Genomic DNA, 24344 nt, shown 5'->3' on the forward strand with positions numbered 1-24344 from the left:
CTAAATTCAACTTTCACAGAGGCTATTGGGCACACTTCTAAGTTCAACTTTCACAGAGAGGCTTTTTGGGCACACTTCTAAATTCAACTTTCACAGAGAGGCTATTGAGGACACTTGTAAATTCAGCTTTCACAGAGAGGCTATTGGGTACACTTCTAAATTCAACTTTCACAGAGGATATTGGGCGCACTTCTAAATTCAACTTTCACAGAGAGGCTATTGGGGACACTTCTAAATTAAACTTTCACAGAGAGGCTCTTGGGGACACTTCTAAATTCAACTTTCACAGAGAGGCTATTGGGGACACTTCTAAATTCAACTTTCACAGAGGATATTGGGCGCACTTCTAAATTGAACTTTCACAGAGAGGCTATTGGGGACACTTCTAAATTCAACTTTCACAGAAAGGCTCTTGGTGACACTTCTAAATTCAACTTTCACAGAGAGGCTCTTGGGGACACTTCTAAATTCAACTTTCACAGAGGATATTGGGCGCACTTCTAAATTCAACTTTCACAGAGGCTATTGGGCACACTTCTAAGTTCAACTTTCACAGAGAGGCTATTTGGGCACACTTCTAAATTCAACTTTCACAGAGAGGCTATTGGGGACACTTCTAAGTTCAACTTTCACAGAGAGGCTATTGTGCACACTTCTAAGTTCAACTTTCACAGAGAGGCTATTGGGCACACTTCTTAATTCAACTTTCACAGAGAGGCTATTGCGCACATTTCTAAATTCAACTTTCACAGAGAGGCTCTTGGGGACACTTCTAAATTCAACTTTCACAGAGGATATTGGGTGCACTTCTAAGTTCAACTTTCACAGAGAGGCTATTTGGGCACAGTTCTAAATTCAACTTTCACAGAGAGGCTATTGAGGACAATTCTAAATTCAACTTTCACAGACAGGCTCTTGGGGACACTTCTAAATTCAACTTTCACAGAGGATATTGGGTGCACTTCTAAATTCAACTTTCACAGAGAGGCTCTTGGGGACACTTCTAGATTCAACTTTCACAGAGAGGCTATTGGGGACAACTTTCATAGAGAGGCTATTTGGGCACACTTCTAAATGCAACTTTCACAGAGAGGCTATTGGGGACACTTCTAACATCAACTTTACACAGAGGATATTGGGCGCACTTTTAAATTCAACTTTCACAGAGAGGCTATTGGGGACACTTCTAAATTCAACTTTCACAGAGGGGCTCTTGGGGACACTTCTAAATTCAACTTTCACAGAGAGGCTATTGGGCGCATTCCTAAATTCAATTTTCACGAAGAAGCTATTGGGCACACTTCTAAATTCAACTTTTACAGAGAGGATATTGGGTACACCTTTAAATTCAACATTCACATAGAAGCTATTGGGCACATTTCTAAATTCAACTTTCACAGAGTGGTTATAGGGCACACTTCAAGATTCGACTTTCACATAGAAGCTTTTGGGCACCTTCCTAATTCAACTTTCACAGAGAGGATATTGGGTACACTTTTAAATTCAACATTCACATAGAAGCTATTGGGCACATTTCTAAATTCAACTTTCACAAGAGGTTATAGGGCACACTTCAAGATTCGACTTTCACATAGAAGCTATTGGGCACCTTCTAAATTCAACTTTTCACAGAGAGGATATTGGGAACACTTCTAAATTCAACTTTTCACAGAGGCTATTGGGCGCACTTCTAAATTCAACTTTCACAGAGAGGCTATTGGGAACACTTCTAAATTCAACTTTTCACAAAGAGGCTATTGGGCACACTTCTAGATTCAGCTTTCACAGAGAGGCTATTGGGGACACTTCTAAATTCAACTTTCACAGAGAGGTTATTTGGTCACACTTCTAAATTCAACTTTTCACAGAGGATATTGGGCATACTGCTAAATTCAACTTTCACAGAGAGGCTATTGGGCACACTTCTAAATTCAACTTTCACAGAGACTATTGGGCGCACTTCTAAATTTAACTTTCACAGAGAGGTTATTTGGGCCCACTTCTAAATTCAACTTTCACAGAGGCTATTGGGCGCACTTTTAAATTTAACTTTCACAGAGAGGCTATTGAGGACACTTCTAAATTCAGCTTTCACAGAGGATATTGGGCATACTTCTAAATTCAACTTTCACAGGGAGGCTATTGAGGACACTTCTAAATTCAACTTTCACAGAGGCTATTGGGCGCACTTCTAAATTTAACTTTCACAGAGAGGCTATTGAGGACACTTCTAAATTCAGCTTTCACAGAGGATATTGGGTGTACTTCTAAATTCAACTTTCACAGAGGCTATTGGGCACACTTCTAAGTTCAACTTTCACAGAGAGGCTTTTTGGGCACACTTCTAAATTCAACTTTCACAGAGAGGCTATTGAGGACACTTGTAAATTCAGCTTTCACAGAGAGGCTATTGGGTACACTTCTAAATTCAACTTTCACAGAGGATATTGGGCGCACTTCTAAATTCAACTTTCACAGAGAGGCTATTGGGGACACTTCTAAATTAAACTTTCACAGAGAGGCTCTTGGGGACACTTCTAAATTCAACTTTCACAGAGAGGCTATTGGGGACACTTCTAAATTCAACTTTCACAGAGGATATTGGGCGCACTTCTAAATTGAACTTTCACAGAGAGGCTATTGGGGACACTTCTAAATTCAACTTTCACAGAAAGGCTCTTGGTGACACTTCTAAATTCAACTTTCACAGAGAGGCTCTTGGGGACACTTCTAAATTCAACTTTCACAGAGGATATTGGGCGCACTTCTAAATTCAACTTTCACAGAGGCTATTGGGCACACTTCTAAGTTCAACTTTCACAGAGAGGCTATTTGGGCACACTTCTAAATTCAACTTTCACAGAGAGGCTATTTGGGCACACTTCTAAATTCAACTTTCACAGAGAGGCTATTTGGGCATACTTCTAAATTCAACTTTCATAGAGAGCCTATTTGGGTCCACTTCTAAATTCAACTTTCACAGAGAGGTTATTTGGGCACACTTCTAAATTCAACTTTCACAGAGAGGCTATTGGGGACACTTCTAAATTCAGCTTTCACAGAGACGCTATTGGGGACACTTCTAAATTCAACTTTTCACAGAGGATATTGGGCGCACTTCTAAATTCACCTTTCACAGAGATGCTAATGGGGACACTTCTAAATTCCAATTTCACAGAGAGGCTCTTGGGGACACTTCTAAATTCAACTTTCACAGAGAGGATATTGGGTGCACTTCTAAATTCGACTTTCACAGAGAGGCTCTTGGGGACACTTCTAGATTCAACTGTCACAGAGAGGCTATTGGGACAACTTTCACAGAGAGGCTATTTGGGCACACTTCTAAATGCAACTTTCACAGCGAGGCTATTGGGGACACTTCTAAATTAAACTTTTCACAGAGGATATTGGGCGCACTTTTAAATTCAACTTTTCACAGAGAGGCTATTGGGGACACTTCTAAATTCAACTTTCACAGAGAGGCTCTTGTGAACAGTTCTAAATTCAACTTTTCACAGATGATATTGGGCGCACTTCTAAATTCAGCTTTCATAGAGAGGCTCTTGGGGACACTTCTAAATTCAACTTTCAAAGAGAGGATATTGGGTGCACTTCTAAATTCAACTTTCACAGAGAGGCTCTTGGGGACACTTCTAGATTCAACTTTCACAGAGAGGCTATTGGGACAACTTTCACAGAGAGGCTATTTGGGCACACTTCTAAATGTAACTTTCACAACGAGGCTATTGGGGACACTTCTAAATTAAACCTTTCACAGAGGATATTGGGCGCACTTCTAAATTCAACTTTCACAGAGAGGCTCTTGGGGACACTTCTAGATTCAACTTTCACAGAGAGGCTATTGGGACAACTTTTCACAGAGAGGCTATTGGTGACACTTCTAAATTCAACTTTCACAGAGAGGCTATTGGGGACACTTCTAGATTCAGCTTTCACAGAGGATATTGGACGCACTTTTAAATTCAAATTTCACAGAGGATATTGGGCGCACTTCTAAATTCAACTTTCACAGAGAGGCTATTGGGGACACTTCTAGATTCAGCTTTCACAGAGAGGCTATTGGGGACACTTCTAAATTCAAATTTTCACAAAGGATATTGGGCGCACTTCTAAATTCAGCTTTCACAGAGGATATTGGGCGCACTTCTAAATTCAAATTTCACAGAGGATATTGGGCGCACTTACAAATTCAACTTTCACAGAGAGGCTATTGAGGACACTTCTAAATTCAACTTTCACAGAGGATATTGGGCGCACTTCTAAATTCAAATTTCACAGAGTATATTGGGTGCACTCCTAAATTCAACTTTCACAGAGAGGCTATTGGGGACACTTCTAGATTTAGCTTTCACAGAGAGGCTATTGGGGACACTTCTGAATTCAAATTTTCACAAAGGATATTGGGCGCACTTTTAAATTCAACTTTCACAGAGAGGCTATTGGGGACACTTCTAAATTCAACTTTCACAGAGAGGCTCCTGGGGACACTTCTAAATTCAACTTTCAATGAGGATATTGGGCGCACTTCTAAATTCAACTTTCACTGAGGATATTGGGTGCACTTCTAAATTCAACATTCACACAGAGGCTATTGGGGACACTTCTAGATTAAGCTTTCACTGAGAGGCTATTGGGGACAACTTTCACAGAGAAGCTATTTGGGCACACTTCTAAATGCAACTTTCACAGAGAGGCTATTTGGGCACACTTCTAAATGCAACGTTCACAGAGGGGCTATTGGGGACACTTCTAAATTCAGCTTTCACAGAGAGGGTCTTGGGGACACTTCTAAAATCAACTTTAACAGAGAGGCTATTGGGGACACTTCTATATAGACACTTTTAAATTCAACTTTCTCAGAGAGGCTATTGGGCAAATTTCTAAATTCAACTTTCACAGAGAGGCTATTTGGGCACACTTCTAAATTCAACTTTCACAGAGAGGTTATTTGGGCACACTTCTAAATTCAACTTTCACAGAGAGGCTATTGGGGACACTTCTAAATTCAGCTTTCACAGAGACGCTATTGGGGACACTTCTAAATTCAACTTTTCACAGAGGATATTGGGCACACTTCTAAATTCACCTTTCACAGAGATGCTAATGGGGACACTTCTAAATTCAAATTTCACAGAGAGGCTCTTGGGGACACTTCTAAATTCAACTTTCACAGAGAGGCTCTTGGGGACACTTCTAAATTCAACTTTCACAGAGAGGCTCTTGGGGACACTTCTAGATTCAACTGTCACAGAGAGGCTATTGGGACAACTTTCACAGAGAGGCTATTTGGGCACACTTCTAAATGCAACTTTCAGAGAGAGGCTATTGGGGACACTTCTAAATTAAACCTTTCACAGAGGATATTGGGCGCACTTCTAAATTCAACTTTCACAGAGACGCTATTGGGGACACTTCTAAATTCAACTTTTCACAGAGGATATTGGGCGCACTTCTAAATTCACCTTTCATAGAGATGCTAATGGGGACACTTCTAAATTCAAATTTCACAGAGAGGCTCTTGGGGACACTTCTAAATTCAACTTTCACAGAGAGGATATTGGGTGCACTTCTAAATTCAACTTACACACAGAGGCTCTTGGGGACACTTCTAGATTCAACTGTCACAGAGAGGCTATTGGGACAACTTTCACAGAAAGGCTATTTGGGCACACTTCTAAATGCAACTTTCACAGAGAGGCTATTGGGGACACTTCTAAATTAAAATTTTCACAGAGGATATTGGGTGCACTTTTAAATTCAACTTTTCACAGAGAGGCTATTGGGGACACTTCTAAGTTCAACTTTCACAGAGAGGCTTTTTGGGCACACTTCTAAATTCAACTTTCACAGAGAGGCTATTGAGGACACTTCTAAATTCAGCTTTCACAGAGAGGCTATTGGGTACACTTCTAAATTCAACTTTCACAGAGGATATTGGGCACACTTCTAAATTCAACTTTCACAGAGAGGCTATTGGGGACACTTCTAAATTAAACTTTCACAGAGAGGCTCTTGGGGACACTTCTAAATTCAACTTTCACAGAGAGGCTATTGGGGACACTTCTAAATTCAACTTTCACAGAGGATATTGGGCGCACTTCTAAATTGAACTTTCACAGAGAGGCTATTGGGGACACTTCTAAATTCAACTTTCACAGAAAGGCTCTTGGTGACACTTCTAAATTCAACTTTCACAGAGAGGCTCTTGGGGACACTTCTAAATTCAACTTTCACAGAGGATATTGGGCGCACTTCTAAATTCAACTTTCACAGAGGCTATTGGGCACACTTCTAAGTTCAACTTTCACAGAGAGGCTATTTGGGCACACTTCTAAATTCAACTTTCACAGAGAGGCTATTTGGGCACACTTCTAAATTCAACTTTCACAGAGAGGCTATTTGGGCACACTTCTAAATTCAACTTTCATAGAGAGCCTATTTGGGTCCACTTCTAAATTCAACTTTCACAGAGAGGTTATTTGCGCACACTTCTAAATTCAACTTTCACAGAGAGGCTATTGGGGACACTTCTAAATTCAGCTTTCACAGAGACGCTATTGGGGACACTTCTAAATTCAACTTTTCACAGAGGATATTGGGCGCACTTCTAAATTCACCTTTCACAGAGATGCTAATGGGGACACTTCTAAATTCCAATTTCACAGAGAGGCTCTTGGGGACACTTCTAAATTCAACTTTCACAGAGAGGATATTGGGTGCACTTCTAAATTCGACTTTCACAGAGAGGCTCTTGGGGACACTTCTACATTCAACTGTCACAGAGAGGCTATTGGGACAACTTTCACAGAGAGGCTATTTGGGCACACTTCTAAATGCAACTTTCACAGCGAGGCTATTGGGGACACTTCTAAATTAAACTTTTCACAGAGGATATTGGGCGCACTTTTAAATTCAACTTTTCACAGAGAGGCTATTGGGGACACTTCTAAATTCAACTTTCACAGAGAGGCTCTTGTGAACAGTTCTAAATTCAACTTTTCACAGATGATATTGGGCGCACTTCTAAATTCAGCTTTCACAGAGAGGCTCTTGGGGACACTTCTAAATTCAACTTTCAAAGAGAGGATATTGGGTGCACTTCTAAATTCAACTTTCACAGAGAGGCTCTTGGGGACACTTCTAGATTCAACTTTCACAGAGACTATTGGGCGCACTTCTAAATTTAACTTTCACAGAGAGGTTATTTGGGCCCACTTCTAAATTCAACTTTCACAGAGGCTATTGGGCGCACTTTTAAATTTAACTTTCACAGAGAGGCTATTGAGGACACTTCTAAATTCAGCTTTCACAGAGGATATTGGGCATACTTCTAAATTCAACTTTCACAGGGAGGCTATTGAGGACACTTCTAAATTCAACTTTCACAGAGGCTATTGGGCGCACTTCTAAATTTAACTTTCACAGAGAGGCTATTGAGGACACTTCTAAATTCAGCTTTCACAGAGGATATTGGGCATACTTCTAAATTCAACTTTCACAGGGAGGCTATTGAGGACACTTCTAAATTCAGCTTTCACAGAGAGGCTATTGGGGACACTTGTAAATTCAACTTTCACAGAGGATATTGGGCGCACTTCTAAATTCAACTTTCACAGAGAGGCTATTGGGGACACTTCTAAATTCAACTTTCACAGAGAGGCTCTTGGGGACACTTCTAAATTCAACTTTCACAGAGAGGCTATTGGGGACACTTCTAAATTCAACTTTCACAGAGGATATTGGGCGCACTTCTAAATTGAACTTTCACAGAGAGGCTATTGGGGACACTTCTAAATTCAACTTTCACAGAGAGGCTCTTGGTGACACTTCTAAATTCAACTTTCACAGAGAGGCTCTTGGGGACACTTCTAAATTCAACTTTCACAGAGGATATTGGGCGCACTTCTAAATTCAACTTTCACAGAGGCTATTGGGCACACTTCTAAGTTCAACTTTCACAGAGAGGCTATTTGGGCACACTTCTAAATTCAACTTTTCACAGAGGATATTGGGCATACTGCTAAATTCAACTTTCACAGAGAGGCTATTGGGCACACTTCTACATTCAACTTTCACAGAGACTATTGGGCGCACTTCTAAATTTAACTTTCACAGAGAGGTTATTTGGGCCCACTTCTAAATTCAACTTTCACAGAGGCTATTGGGCGCACTTCTAAATTTAACTTTCACAGAGAGGCTATTGAGGACACTTCTAAATTCAGCTTTCACAGAGGATATCGGGCATACTTCTAAATTCAACTTTCACAGAGAGGCTATTGTGGACACTTCTAAATTCAGCTTTCACAGAGAGGCTATTGGGGACACTTCTAAATTCAACTTTCACAGAGGATATTGGGCACACTTCTAAATTCAACTTTCACAGAGAGGCTATTGGGGACACTTCTAAATTCAACTTTCACAGAGAGGCTATTGGGGACACTCCTAAATTCAACTTTCACAGAGAATATTGGGCGCACTTCTAAATTCAACTTTCACAGAGAGGCTCTTGGGGACACTTCTAAATTCAACTTTCACATAGAGGCTCTTGGGGACACTTCTAAATTCAACTTTCACAGAGGATATTGGGTGTACTTCTAAATTCAACTTTCACAGAGAGGCTTTTTGGGCACACTTCTAAATTCAACTTTCACAGAGAGGCTATTGAGGACACTTATAAATTCAGCTTTCACAGAGAGGCTATTGGGTACACTTCTAAATTCAACTTTCACAGAGGATATTGGGCGCACTTCTAAATTCAACTTTCACAGAGAGGCTATTGGGGACACTTCTAAATTAAACTTTCACAGAGAGGCTCTTGGGGACACTTCTAAATTCAACTTTCACAGAGAGGCTATTGGGGACACTTCTAAATTCAACTTTCACAGAGGATATTGGGCGCACTTCTAAATTGAACTTTCACAGAGAGGCTATTGGGGACACTTCTAAATTCAACTTTCACAGAAAGGCTCTTGGTGACACTTCTAAATTCAACTTTCACAGAGAGGCTCTTGGGGACACTTCTAAATTCAACTTTCACAGAGGATATTGGGCGCACTTCTAAATTCAACTTTCACAGAGGCTATTGGGCACACTTCTAAGTTCAACTTTCACAGAGAGGCTATTTGGGCACACTTCTAAATTCAACTTTCACAGAGAGGCTATTGGGGACACTTCTAAGTTCAACTTTCACAGAGAGGCTATTGTGCACACTTCTAAGTTCAACTTTCACAGAGAGGCTATTGGGCACACTTCTTAATTCAACTTTCACAGAGAGGCTATTGCGCACATTTCTAAATTCAACTTTCACAGAGAGGCTCTTGGGGACACTTCTAAATTCAACTTTCACAGAGGATATTGGGTGCACTTCTAAGTTCAACTTTCACAGAGAGGCTATTTGGGCACAGTTCTAAATTCAACTTTCACAGAGAGGCTATTGAGGACAATTCTAAATTCAACTTTCACAGACAGGCTCTTGGGGACACTTCTAAATTCAACTTTCACAGAGGATATTGGGTGCACTTCTAAATTCAACTTTCACAGAGAGGCTCTTGGGGACACTTCTAGATTCAACTTTCACAGAGAGGCTATTGGGGACAACTTTCATAGAGAGGCTATTTGGGCACACTTCTAAATGCAACTTTCACAGAGAGGCTATTGGGGACACTTCTAACATCAACTTTACACAGAGGATATTGGGCGCACTTTTAAATTCAACTTTCACAGAGAGGCTATTGGGGACACTTCTAAATTCAACTTTCACAGAGGGGCTCTTGGGGACACTTCTAAATTCAACTTTCACAGAGAGGCTATTGGGCGCATTCCTAAATTCAATTTTCACGAAGAAGCTATTGGGCACACTTCTAAATTCAACTTTTACAGAGAGGATATTGGGTACACCTTTAAATTCAACATTCACATAGAAGCTATTGGGCACATTTCTAAATTCAACTTTCACAGAGTGGTTATAGGGCACACTTCAAGATTCGACTTTCACATAGAAGCTTTTGGGCACCTTCCTAATTCAACTTTCACAGAGAGGATATTGGGTACACTTTTAAATTCAACATTCACATAGAAGCTATTGGGCACATTTCTAAATTCAACTTTCACAAGAGGTTATAGGGCACACTTCAAGATTCGACTTTCACATAGAAGCTATTGGGCACCTTCTAAATTCAACTTTTCACAGAGAGGATATTGGGAACACTTCTAAATTCAACTTTTCACAGAGGCTATTGGGCGCACTTCTAAATTCAACTTTCACAGAGAGGCTATTGGGAACACTTCTAAATTCAACTTTTCACAAAGAGGCTATTGGGCACACTTCTAGATTCAGCTTTCACAGAGAGGCTATTGGGGACACTTCTAAATTCAACTTTCACAGAGAGGTTATTTGGGCACACTTCTAAATTCAACTTTTCACAGAGGATATTGGGCATACTGCTAAATTCAACTTTCACAGAGAGGCTATTGGGCACACTTCTAAATTCAACTTTCACAGAGACTATTGGGCGCACTTCTAAATTTAACTTTCACAGAGAGGTTATTTGGGCCCACTTCTAAATTCAACTTTCACAGAGGCTATTGGGCGCACTTTTAAATTTAACTTTCACAGAGAGGCTATTGAGGACACTTCTAAATTCAGCTTTCACAGAGGATATTGGGCATACTTCTAAATTCAACTTTCACAGGGAGGCTATTGAGGACACTTCTAAATTCAACTTTCACAGAGGCTATTGGGCGCACTTCTAAATTTAACTTTCACAGAGAGGCTATTGAGGACACTTCTAAATTCAGCTTTCACAGAGGATATTGGGCATACTTCTAAATTCAACTTTCACAGGGAGGCTATTGAGGACACTTCTAAATTCAGCTTTCACAGAGAGGCTATTGGGGACACTTGTAAATTCAACTTTCACAGAGGATATTGGGCGCACTTCTAAATTCAACTTTCACAGAGAGGCTATTGGGGACACTTCTAAATTCAACTTTCACAGAGAGGCTCTTGGGGACACTTCTAAATTCAACTTTCACAGAGAGGCTATTGGGGACACTTCTAAATTCAACTTTCACAGAGGATATTGGGCGCACTTCTAAATTGAACTTTCACAGAGAGGCTATTGGGGACACTTCTAAATTCAACTTTCACAGAGAGGCTCTTGGTGACACTTCTAAATTCAACTTTCACAGAGAGGCTCTTGGGGACACTTCTAAATTCAACTTTCACAGAGGATATTGGGCGCACTTCTAAATTCAACTTTCACAGAGGCTATTGGGCACACTTCTAAGTTCAACTTTCACAGAGAGGCTATTTGGGCACACTTCTAAATTCAACTTTTCACAGAGGATATTGGGCATACTGCTAAATTCAACTTTCACAGAGAGGCTATTGGGCACACTTCTACATTCAACTTTCACAGAGACTATTGGGCGCACTTCTAAATTTAACTTTCACAGAGAGGTTATTTGGGCCCACTTCTAAATTCAACTTTCACAGAGGCTATTGGGCGCACTTCTAAATTTAACTTTCACAGAGAGGCTATTGAGGACACTTCTAAATTCAGCTTTCACAGAGGATATCGGGCATACTTCTAAATTCAACTTTCACAGAGAGGCTATTGTGGACACTTCTAAATTCAGCTTTCACAGAGAGGCTATTGGGGACACTTCTAAATTCAACTTTCACAGAGGATATTGGGCGCACTTCTAAATTCAACTTTCACAGAGAGGCTATTGGGGACACTTCTAAATTCAACTTTCACAGAGAGGCTATTGGGGACACTCCTAAATTCAACTTTCACAGAGGATATTGGGCGCACTTCTAAATTCAACTTTCACAGAGAGGCTCTTGGGGACACTTCTAAATTCAACTTTCACATAGAGGCTCTTGGGGACACTTCTAAATTCAACTTTCACAGAGGATATTGGGTGTACTTCTAAATTCAACTTTCACAGAGGCTATTGGGCACACTTCTAAGTTCAACTTTCACAGAGAGGCTTTTTGGGCACACTTCTAAATTCAACTTTCACAGAGAGGCTATTGAGGACACTTGTAAATTCAGCTTTCACAGAGAGGCTATTGGGTACACTTCTAAATTCAACTTTCACAGAGGATATTGGGCGCACTTCTAAATTCAACTTTCACAGAGAGGCTATTGGGGACACTTCTAAATTAAACTTTCACAGAGAGGCTCTTGGGGACACTTCTAAATTCAACTTTCACAGAGAGGCTATTGGGGACACTTCTAAATTCAACTTTCACAGAGGATATTGGGCGCACTTCTAAATTGAACTTTCACAGAGAGGCTATTGGGGACACTTCTAAATTCAACTTTCACAGAAAGGCTCTTGGTGACACTTCTAAATTCAACTTTCACAGAGAGGCTCTTGGGGACACTTCTAAATTCAACTTTCACAGAGGATATTGGGCGCACTTCTAAATTCAACTTTCACAGAGGCTATTGGGCACACTTCTAAGTTCAACTTTCACAGAGAGGCTATTTGGGCACACTTCTAAATTCAACTTTCACAGAGAGGCTATTTGGGCACACTTCTAAATTCAACTTTCACAGAGAGGCTATTTGGGCACACTTCTAAATTCAACTTTCATAGAGAGCCTATTTGGGTCCACTTCTAAATTCAACTTTCACAGAGAGGTTATTTGGGCACACTTCTAAATTCAACTTTCACAGAGAGGCTATTGGGGACACTTCTAAATTCAGCTTTCACAGAGACGCTATTGGGGACACTTCTAAATTCAACTTTTCACAGAGGATATTGGGCGCACTTCTAAATTCACCTTTCACAGAGATGCTAATGGGGACACTTCTAAATTCCAATTTCACAGAGAGGCTCTTGGGGACACTTCTAAATTCAACTTTCACAGAGAGGATATTGGGTGCACTTCTAAATTCGACTTTCACAGAGAGGCTCTTGGGGACACTTCTACATTCAACTGTCACAGAGAGGCTATTGGGACAACTTTCACAGAGAGGCTATTTCGGCACACTTCTAAATGCAACTTTCACAGCGAGGCTATTGGGGACACTTCTAAATTAAACTTTTCACAAAGGATATTGGGCGCACTTTTAAATTCAACTTTTCACAGAGAGGCTATTGGGGACACTTCTAAATTCAACTTTCACAGAGAGGCTCTTGTGAACAGTTCTAAATTCAACTTTTCACAGATGATATTGGGCGCACTTCTAAATTCAGCTTTCATAGAGAGGCTCTTGGGGACACTTCTAAATTCAACTTTCAAAGAGAGGATATTGGGTGCACTTCTAAATTCAACTTTCACAGAGAGGCTCTTGGGGACACTTCTAGATTCAACTTTCACAGAGAGGCTATTGGGACAACTTTCACAGAGAGGCTATTTGGGCACACTTCTAAATGTAACTTTCACAACGAGGCTATTGGGGACACTTCTAAATTAAACCTTTCACAGAGGATATTGGGCGCACTTCTAAATTCAACTTTCACAGAGAGGCTCTTGGGGACACTTCTAGATTCAACTTTCACAGAGAGGCTATTGGGACAACTTTTCACAGAGAGGCTATTGGTGACACTTCTAAATTCAACTTTCACAGAGAGGCTATTGGGGACACTTCTAGATTCAGCTTTCACAGAGGATATTGGACGCACTTTTAAATTCAAATTTCACAGAGGATATTGGGCGCACTTCTAAATTCAACTTTCACAGAGAGGCTATTGGGGACACTTCTAGATTCAGCTTTCACAGAGAGGCTATTGGGGACACTTCTAAATTCAAATTTTCACAAAGGATATTGGGCGCACTTCTAAATTCAGCTTTCACAGAGGATATTGGGCGCACTTCTAAATTCAAATTTCACAGAGGATATTGGGCGCACTTACAAATTCAACTTTCACAGAGAGGCTATTGGGGACACTTCTAAATTCAACTTTCACAGAGGATATTGGGCGCACTTCTAAATTCAAATTTCACAGAGTATATTGGGTGCACTCCTAAATTCAACTTTCACAGAGAGGCTATTGGGGACACTTCTATGTTTAGCTTTCACAGAGAGGCTATTGGGGACACTTCTGAATTCAAATTTTCACAAAGGATATTGGGCGCACTTTTAAATTCAACTTTCACAGAGAGGCTATTGGGGACACTTCTAAATTCAACTTTCACAGAGAGGCTCCTGGGGACACTTCTAAATTCAACTTTCACTGAGGATATTGGGCACACTTCTAAATTCAACTTTCACTGAGGATATTGGGTGCACTTCTAAATTCAACATTCACACAGAGGCTATTGGGGACACTTCTAGATTAAGCTTTCACTGAGAGGCTATTGGGGACAACTTTCACAGAGAAGCTATTTGGGCACACTTCTAAATGCAACTTTCACAGAGAGGCTATTTGGGCACACTTCTAAATGCAACGTTCACAAAGGGGCTATTGGGGACACTTCTAAATTCAGCTTTCACAGAGAGGGTCTTGGGGACACTTCTAAAATCAACTTTAACAGAGAGGCTATTGGGGACACTTCTATATAGACACTTTTAAATTCAACTTTCTCAGAGAGGCTATTGGGCAAATTTCTAAATTCAACTTTCACAGAGAGGCTATTTGGGCACACTTCTAAATTCAACTTTCACAGAGAGGTTATTTGGGCACACTTCTAAATTCAACTTTCACAGAGAGGCTATTGGGGACACTTCTAAATTCAGCTTTCACAGAGACGCTATTGGGGACACTTCTAAATTCAACTTTTCACAGAGGATATTGGGCACACTTCTAAATTCACCTTTCACAGAGATGCTAATGGGGACACTTCTAAATTCAAATTTCACAGAGAGGCTCTTGGGGACACTTCTAAATTCAACTTTCACAGAGAGGCTCTTGGGGACACTTCTAAATTCAACTTTCACAGAGAGGCTCTTGGGGACACTTCTAGATTCAACTGTCACAGAGAGGCTATTGGGACAACTTTCACAGAGAGGCTATTTGGGCACACTTCTAAATGCAACTTTCAGAGAGAGGCTATTGGGGACACTTCTAAATTAAACCTTTCACAGAGGATATTGGGCGCACTTCTAAATTCAACTTTCACAGAGACGCTATTGGGGACACTTCTAAATTCAACTTTTCACAGAGGATATTGGGCGCACTTCTAAATTCACCTTTCATAGAGATGCTAATGGGGACACTTCTAAATTCAAATTTCACAGAGAGGCTCTTGGGGACACTTCTAAATTCAACTTTCACAGAGAGGATATTGGGTGCACTTCTGAATTCAACTTACACACAGAGGCTCTTGGGGACACTTCTAGATTCAACTGTCACAGAGAGGCTATTGGGACAACTTTCACAGAGAGGCTATTTGGGCACACTTCTAAATGCAACTTTCACAGAGAGGCTATTGGGGACACTTCTAAATTAAAATTTTCACAGAGGATATTGGGTGCACTTTTAAATTCAACTTTTCACAGAGAGGCTATTGGGGACACTTCTAAGTTCAACTTTCACAGAGAGGCTTTTTGGGCACACTTCTAAATTCAACTTTCACAGAGAGGCTATTGAGGACACTTCTAAATTCAGCTTTCACAGAGAGGCTATTGGGTACACTTCTAAATTCAACTTTCACAGAGGATATTGGGCGCACTTCTAAATTCAACTTTCACAGAGAGGCTATTGGGGACACTTCTAAATTAAACTTTCACAGAGAGGCTCTTGGGGACACTTCTAAATTCAACTTTCACAGAGAGGCTATTGGGGACACTTCTAAAGTCAACTTTCACAGAGGATATTGGGCGCACTTCTAAATTGAACTTTCACAGAGAGGCTATTGGGGACACTTCTAAATTCAACTTTCACAGAAAGGCTCTTGGTGACACTTCTAAATTCAACTTTCACAGAGGATATTGGGCGCACTTCTAAATTCAACTTTCACAGAGGCTATTGGGCACACTTCTAAGTTCAACTTTCACAGAGAGGCTATTTGGGCACACTTCTAAATTCAACTTTCACAGAGAGGCTATTTGGGCACACTTCTAAATTCAACTTTCACAGAGAGGCTATTTGGGCACACTTCTAAATTCAACTTTCATAGAGAGCCTATTTGGGTCCACTTCTAAATTCAACTTTCACAGAGAGGTTATTTGGGCACACTTCTAAATTCAACTTTCACAGAGAGGCTATTGGGGACACTTCTAAATTCAGCTTTCACAGAGACGCTATTGGGGACACTTCTAAATTCAACTTTTCACAGAGGATATTGGGCGCACTTCTAAATTCACCTTTCACAGAGATGCTAATGGGGACACTTCTAAATTCCAATTTCACAGAGAGGCTCTTGGGGACACTTCTAAATTCAACTTTCACAGAGAGGATATTGGGTGCACTTCTAAATTCGACTTTCACAGAGAGGCTCTTGGGGACACTTCTACATTCAACTGTCACAGAGAGGCTATTGGGACAACTTTCACAGAGAGGCTATTTGGGCACACTTCTAAATGCAACTTTCACAGCGAGGCTATTGGGGACACTTCTAAATTAAACTTTTCACAGAGGATATTGGGCGCACTTTTAAATTCAACTTTTCACAGAGAGGCTATTGGGGACACTTCTAAATTCAACTTTCACAGAGAGGCTCTTGTGAACAGTTCTAAATTCAACTTTTCACAGATGATATTGGGCGCACTTCTAAATTCAGCTTTCACAGAGAGGCTCTTGGGGACACTTCTAAATTCAACTTTCAAAGAGAGGATATTGGGTGCACTTCTAAATTCAACTTTCACAGAGAGGCTCTTGGGGACACTTATAGATTCAACTTTCACAGAGAGGCTATTGGGACAACTTTCACAGAGAGGCTATTTGGGCACACTTCCAAATGTAACTTTCACAACGAGGCTATTGGGGACACTTCTAAATTAAACCTTTCACAGAGGATATTGGGCGCACTTCTAAATTCAACTTTCACAGAGAGGCTCTTTGGGGACACTTCTAGATTCAACTTTCACAGAGAGGCTATTGGGACAACTTTTCACAGAGAGGCTATTGGGGACACTTCTAAATTCAACTTTCACAGAGAGGCTATTGGGGACACTTCTAGATTCAGCTTTCACAGAGGATATTGGACGCACTTTTAAATTCAAATTTCACAGAGGATATTGGGCGCACTTCTAAATTCAACTTTCACAGAGAGGCTATTGGGGACACTTCTAGATTCAGCTTTCACAGAGAGGCTATTGGGGATACTTCTAAATTCAAATTTTCACAAAGGATATTGGGCGCACTTCTAAATTCAGCTTTCACAGAGGATATTGGGCGCACTTCTAAATTCAAATTTCACAGAGGATATTGGGCGCACTTACAAATTCAACTTTCACAGAGAGGCTATTGGGGACACTTCTAAATTCAACTTTCACAGAGAGGCTATTTGGGCACACTTCTAAATTCAACTTTCACAGAGAGGTTATTTGGGCACACTTCTAAATTCAACTTTCACAGAGAGGCTATTGGGGACACTTCTAAATTCAGCTTTCACAGAGACGCTATTGGGGACACTTCTAAATTCAAATTTCACAGAGTATATTGGGTGCACTTCTAAATTCAACTTTCACAGAGAGGCTCTTGGGGACACTTCTAGATTTAGCTTTCACAGAGAGGCTATTGGGGACACTTCTGAATTCAAATTTTCACAAAGGATATTGGGCGCACTTTTAAATTCAACTTTCACAGAGAGGCTATTGGGGACACTTCTAAATTCAACTTTCACAGAGAGGCTCCTGGGGACACTTCTAAATTCAACTTTCACTGAGGATATTGGGCGCACTTCTAAATTCAACTTTCACTGAGGATATTGGGTGCACTTCTAAATTCAACATTCACACAGAGGCTATTGGGGACACTTCTAGATTAAGCTTTCACTGAGAGGCTATTGGGGACAACTTTCACAGAGAAGCTATTTGGGCACACTTCTAAATGCAACTTTCACAGAGAGGCTATTTGGGCACACTTCTAAATGCAACGTTCACAGAGGGGCTATTGGGGACACTTCTAAATTCAGCTTTCACAGAGAGGGTCTTGGGGACACTTCTAAAATCAACTTTAACAGAGAGGCTATTGGGGACACTTCTATATGGACACTTTTAAATTCAACTTTCTCAGAGAGGCTATTGGGCAAATTTCTAAATTCAACTTTCACAGAGAGGCTATTTGGGCACACTTCTAAATTCAACTTTCACAGAGAGGTTATTTGGGCACACTTCTAAATTCAACTTTCACAGAGAGGCTATTGGGGACACTTCTAAATTCAGCTTTCACAGAGAGGCTATTTGGGCACACTTCTAAATGCAACTTTCACAGAGAGGCTATTGGGGACACTTCTAAATTAAACCTTTCACAGAGGATATTGGGCGCACTTCTAAATTCAACTTTCACAGAGACGCTATTGGGGACACTTCTAAATTCAACTTTTCACAGAGGATATTGGGCGCACTTCTAAATTCACCTTTCATAGAGATGCTAATGGGGACACTTCTAAATTCAAATTTCACAGAGAGGCTCTTGGGGACACTTCTAAATTCAACTTTCACAGAGAGGATATTGGGTGCACTTCTAAATTCAACTTACACACAGAGGCTCTTGGGGACACTTCTAGATTCAACTGTCACAGAGAGGCTATTGGGACAACTTTCACAGAAAGGCTATTTGGGCACACTTCTAAATGCAACTTTCACAGAGAGGCTATTGGGGACACTTCTAAATTAAACTTTTCACAGAGGATATTGGGTGCACTTTTAAATTCAACTTTTCACAGAGAGGCTATTGGGGACACTTCTAAGTTCAACTTTCACAGAGAGGCTTTTTGGGCACACTTCTAAATTCAACTTTCACAGAGAGGCTATTGAGGACACTTCTAAATTCAGCTTTCACAGAGAGGCTATTGGGTACACTTCTAAATTCAACTTTCACAGAGGATATTGGGCGCACTTCTAAATTCAACTTTCACAGAGAGGCTATTGGGGACACTTCTAAATTAAACTTTCACAGAGAGGCTCTTGGGGACACTTCTAAATTCAACTTTCACAGAGAGGCTATTGGGGACACTTCTAAATTCAACTTTCACAGAGGATATTGGGCGCACTTCTAAATTGAACTTTCACAGAGAGGCTATTGGGGACACTTCTAAATTCAACTTTCACAGAAAGGCTCTTGGTGACACTTCTAAATTCAACTTTCATAGAGAGGCTCTTGGGGACACTTCTAAATTCAACTTTCACAGAGGATATTGGGCGCACTTCTAAATTCAACTTTCACAGAGGCTATTGGGCACACTTCTAAGTTCAACTTTCACAGAGAGGCTATTTGGGCACACTTCTAAATTCAACTTTCACAGAGAGGCTATTTGGGCACACTTCTAAATTCAACTTTCACAGAGAGGCTATTTGGGCACACTTCTAAATTCAACTTTCATAGAGAGCCTATTTGGGTCCACTTCTAAATTCAACTTTCACAGAGAGGTTATTTGGGCACACTTCTAAATTCAACTTTCACAGAGAGGCTATTGGGGACACTTCTAAATTCAGCTTTCACAGAGACGCTATTGGGGACACTTCTAAATTCAACTTTTCACAGAGGATATTGGGCGCACTTCTAAATTCACCTTTCACAGAGATGCTAATGGGGACACTTCTAAATTCCAATTTCACAGAGAGGCTCTTGGGGACACTTCTAAATTCAACTTTCACAGAGAGGATATTGGGTGCACTTCTAAATTCGACTTTCACAGAGAGGCTCTTGGGGACACTTCTACATTCAACTGTCACAGAGAGGCTATTGGGACAACTTTCACAGAGAGGCTATTTGGGCACACTTCTAAATGCAACTTTCACAGCAAGGCTATTGGGGACACTTCTAAATTAAACTTTTCACAGAGGATATTGGGCGCACTTTTAAATTCAACTTTCACAGAGAGGCTCTTGGGGACACTTCTAGATTCAACTTTCACAGAGAGGCTATTGGGACAACTTTTCACAGAGAGGCTATTGGGGACACTTCTAAATTCAACTTTCACAGAGAGGCTATTGGGACAACTTTCACAGAGAGGCTATTTGGGCACACTTCTAAATTCACCTTTCACAGAGAGGCTATTGGGGACACTTCTAAATTCAACTTTCACAGAGAGGCTCTTGTGAACAGTTCTAAATTCAACTTTTCACAGATGATATTGGGCGCACTTCTAAATTCAGCTTTCACAGAGAGGCTCTTGGGGACACTTCTAAATTCAACTTTCAAAGAGAGGATATTGGGTGCACTTCTAAATTCAACTTTCACAGAGAGGCTCTTGGGGACACTTCTAGATTCAACTTTCACAGAGAGGCTATTGGGACAACTTTCACAGAGAGGCTATTTGGGCCCACTTCTAAATGTAACTTTCACAACGAGGCTATTGGGGACACTTCTAAATTCAAATTTTCACAAAGGATATTGGGCGCACTTCTAAATTCAGCTTTCACAGAGGATATTGGGCGCACTTACAAATTCAACTTTCACAGAGAGGCTATTGGGGACACTTCTAAATTCAACTTTCACAGAGGATATTGGGCGCACTTCTAAATTCAAATTTCACAGAGTATATTGGGTGCACTTCTAAATTCAACTTTCACAGAGAGGCTATTGGGGACACTTCTAGATTTAGCTTTCACAGAGAGGCTATTGGGGACACTTCTGAATTCAAATTTTCACAAAGGATATTGGGCACACTTTTAAATTCAACTTTCACAGAGAGGCTATTGGGGACACTTCTAAATTCAACTTTCACAGAGAGGCTCCTAGGGACACTTCTAAATTCAACTTTCACTGAGGATATTGGGCGCACTTCTAAATTCAACTTTCACTGAGGATATTGGGTGCACTTCTAAATTCAACATTCACACAGAGGCTATTGGGGACACTTCTAGATTAAGCTTTCACTGAGAGGCTATTGGGGACAACTTTCACAGAGAAGCTATTTGGGCACACTTCTAAATGCAACTTTCACAGAGAGGCTATTTGGGCACACTTCTAAATGCAACGTTCACAGAGGGGCTATTGGGGACACTTCTAAATTCAGCTTTCACAGAGAGGGTCTTGGGGACACTTCTAAAATCAACTTTAACAGAGAGGCTATTGGGGACACTTCTATATGGACACTTTTAAATTCAACTTTCTCAGAGAGGCTATTGGGCAAATTTCTAAATTCAACTTTCACAGAGAGGCTATTTGGGCACACTTCTAAATTCAACTTTCACAGAGAGGTTATTTGGGCACACTTCTAAATTAAACCTTTCACAGAGAGGCTATTGGGCGCACTTCTAAATTCAACTTTCACAGAGACGCTATTGGGGACACTTCTAAATTCAACTTTTCACAGAGGATATTGGGCACACTTCTAAATTCACCTTTCACAGAGATGCTAATGGGGACACTTCTAAATTCAAATTTCACAGAGAGGCTCTTGGGGACACTTCTAAATTCAACTTTCACAGAGAGGATATTGGGTGCACTTCTAAATTCAACTTTCACAGAGAGGCTCTTGGGGACACTTCTAGATTCAACTGTCACAGAGAGGCTATTGGGACAACTTTTACAGAGAGGCTATTTGGGCACACTTCTAAATGCAACTTTCACAGAGAGGCTATTGGGGACACTTCTAAATTAAACTTTTCACAGAGGATATTGGGTGCACTTTTAAATTCAACTTTTCACAGAGAGGCTATTGGGGACACTTCTAAGTTCAACTTTCACAGAGAGGCTTTTTGGGCACACTTCTAAATTCAACTTTCACAGAGAGGCTATTGAGGACACTTCTAAATTCAGCTTTCACAGAGAGGCTATTGGGTACACTTCTAAATTCAACTTTCACAGAGGATATTGGGCGCACTTCTAAATTCAACTTTCACAGAGAGGCTATTGGGGACACTTCTAAATTAAACTTTCACAGAGAGGCTCTTGGGGACACTTCTAAATTCAACTTTCACAGAGAGGCTATTGGGGACACTTCTAAATTCAACTTTCACAGAGGATATTGGGCGCACTTCTAAATTGAACTTTCACAGAGAGGCTATTGGGGACACTTCTAAATTCAACTTTCACAGAAAGGCTCTTGGTGACACTTCTAAATTCAACTTTCACAGAGAGGCTCTTGGGGACACTTCTAAATTCAACTTTCACAGAGGATATTGGGCGCACTTCTAAATTCAACTTTCACAGAGGCTATTGGGCACACTTCTAAGTTCAACTTTCACAGAGAGGCTATTTGGGCACACTTCTAAATTCAACTTTCACAGAGAGGCTATTTGGGCACACTTCTAAATTCAACTTTCACAGAGAGGCTATTTGGGCACACTTCTAAATTCAACTTTCATAGAGAGCCTATTTGGGTCCACTTCTAAATTCAACTTTCACAGAGAGGTTATTTGGGCACACTTCTAAATTCAACTTTCACAGAGAGGCTATTGGGGACACTTCTAAATTCAGCTTTCACAGAGACGCTATTGGGGACACTTCTAAATTCAACTTTTCACAGAGGATATTGGGCGCACTTCTAAATTCACCTTTCACAGAGATGCTAATGGGGACACTTCTAAATTCCAATTTCACAGAGAGGCTCTTGGGGACACATCTAAATTCAACTTTCACAGAGAGGATATTGGGTGCACTTCTAAATTCGACTTTCACAGAGAGGCTCTTGGGGACACTTCTACATTCAACTGTCACAGAGAGGCTATTGGGACAACTTTCACAGAGAGGCTATTTGGGCACACTTCTAAATGCAACTTTCACAGCGAGGCTATTGGGGACACTTCTAAATTAAACTTTTCACAGAGGATATTGGGCGCACTTTTAAATTCAACTTTTCACAGAGAGGCTATTGGGGACACTTCTAAATTCAACTTTCACAGAGAGGCTCTTGTGAACAGTTCTAAATTCAACTTTTCACAGATGATATTGGGCGCACTTCTAAATTCAGCTTTCACAGAGAGGCTCTTGGGGACACTTCTAAATTCAACTTTCAAAGAGAGGATATTGGGTGCACTTCTAAATTCAACTTTCACAGAGAGGCTCTTGGGGACACTTCTAGATTCAACTTTCACAGAGAGGCTATTGGGACAACTTTCACAGAGAGGCTATTTGGGCACACTTCTAAATGTAACTTTCACAACGAGGCTATTGGGGACACTTCTAAATTAAAGCTTTCACAGAGGATATTTGGCGCACTTCTAAATTCAACTTTCACCGAGAGGCTCTTGGGGACACTTCTAGATTCAACTTTCACAGAGAGGCTATTGGGACAACTTTTCACAGAGAGGCTATTGGGGACACTTCTAAATTCAACTTTCACAGAGAGGCTATTGGGGACACTTCTAGATTCAGCTTTCACAAAGGATATTGGACGCACTTTTAAATTCAAATTTCACAGAGGATATTGGGCGCACTTCTAAATTCAACTTTCACAGAGAGGCTATTGGGGACACTTCTAGATTCAGCTTTCACAGAGAGGCTATTGGGGACACTTCTAAATTCAAATTTTCACAAAGGATATTGGGCGCACTTCTAAATTCAGCTTTCACAGAGGATATTGGGCGCACTTCTAAATTCAAATTTCACAGAGGATATTGGGCGCACTTACAAATTCAACTTTCACAGAGAGGCTATTGGGGACACTTCTAAATTCAACTTTCACAGAGGATATTGGGCGCACTTCTAAATTCAAATTTCACAGAGTATATTGGGTGCACTCCTAAATTCAACTTTCACAGAGAGGCTATTGGGGACACTTCTAGATTTAGCTTTCACAGAGAGGCTATTGGGGACACTTCTGAATTCAAATTTTCACAAAGGATATTGGGCGCACTTTTAAATTCAACTTTCACAGAGAGGCTATTGGGGACACTTCTGAATTCAACTTTCACAGAGAGGCTCCTGGGGACACTTCTAAATTCAACTTTCACTGAGGATATTGGGCGCACTTCTAAATTCAACTTTCACTGAGGATATTGGGTGCACTTCTAAATTCAACATTCACACAGAGGCTATTGGGGACACTTCTAGATTAAGCTTTCACTGAGAGGCTATTGGGGACAACTTTCACAGAGAAGCTATTTGGGCACACTTCTAAATGCAACTTTCACAGAGAGGCTATTTGGGCACACTTCTAAATGCAACGTTCACAGAGGGGCTATTGGGGACACTTCTAAATTCAGCTTTCACAGAGAGGGTCTTGGGGACACTTCTAAAATCAACTTTAACAGAGAGGCTATTGGGGACACTTCTATATGGACACTTTTAAATTCAACTTTCTCAGA

This window comes from Ambystoma mexicanum, chromosome 6p, assembly GCF_040938575.1.
Source record: "Ambystoma mexicanum isolate Mex_15411 chromosome 6p, UKY_AmexF1_1, whole genome shotgun sequence".
NCBI classification, from domain to species: Eukaryota; Metazoa; Chordata; class Amphibia; order Caudata; family Ambystomatidae; genus Ambystoma; species Ambystoma mexicanum.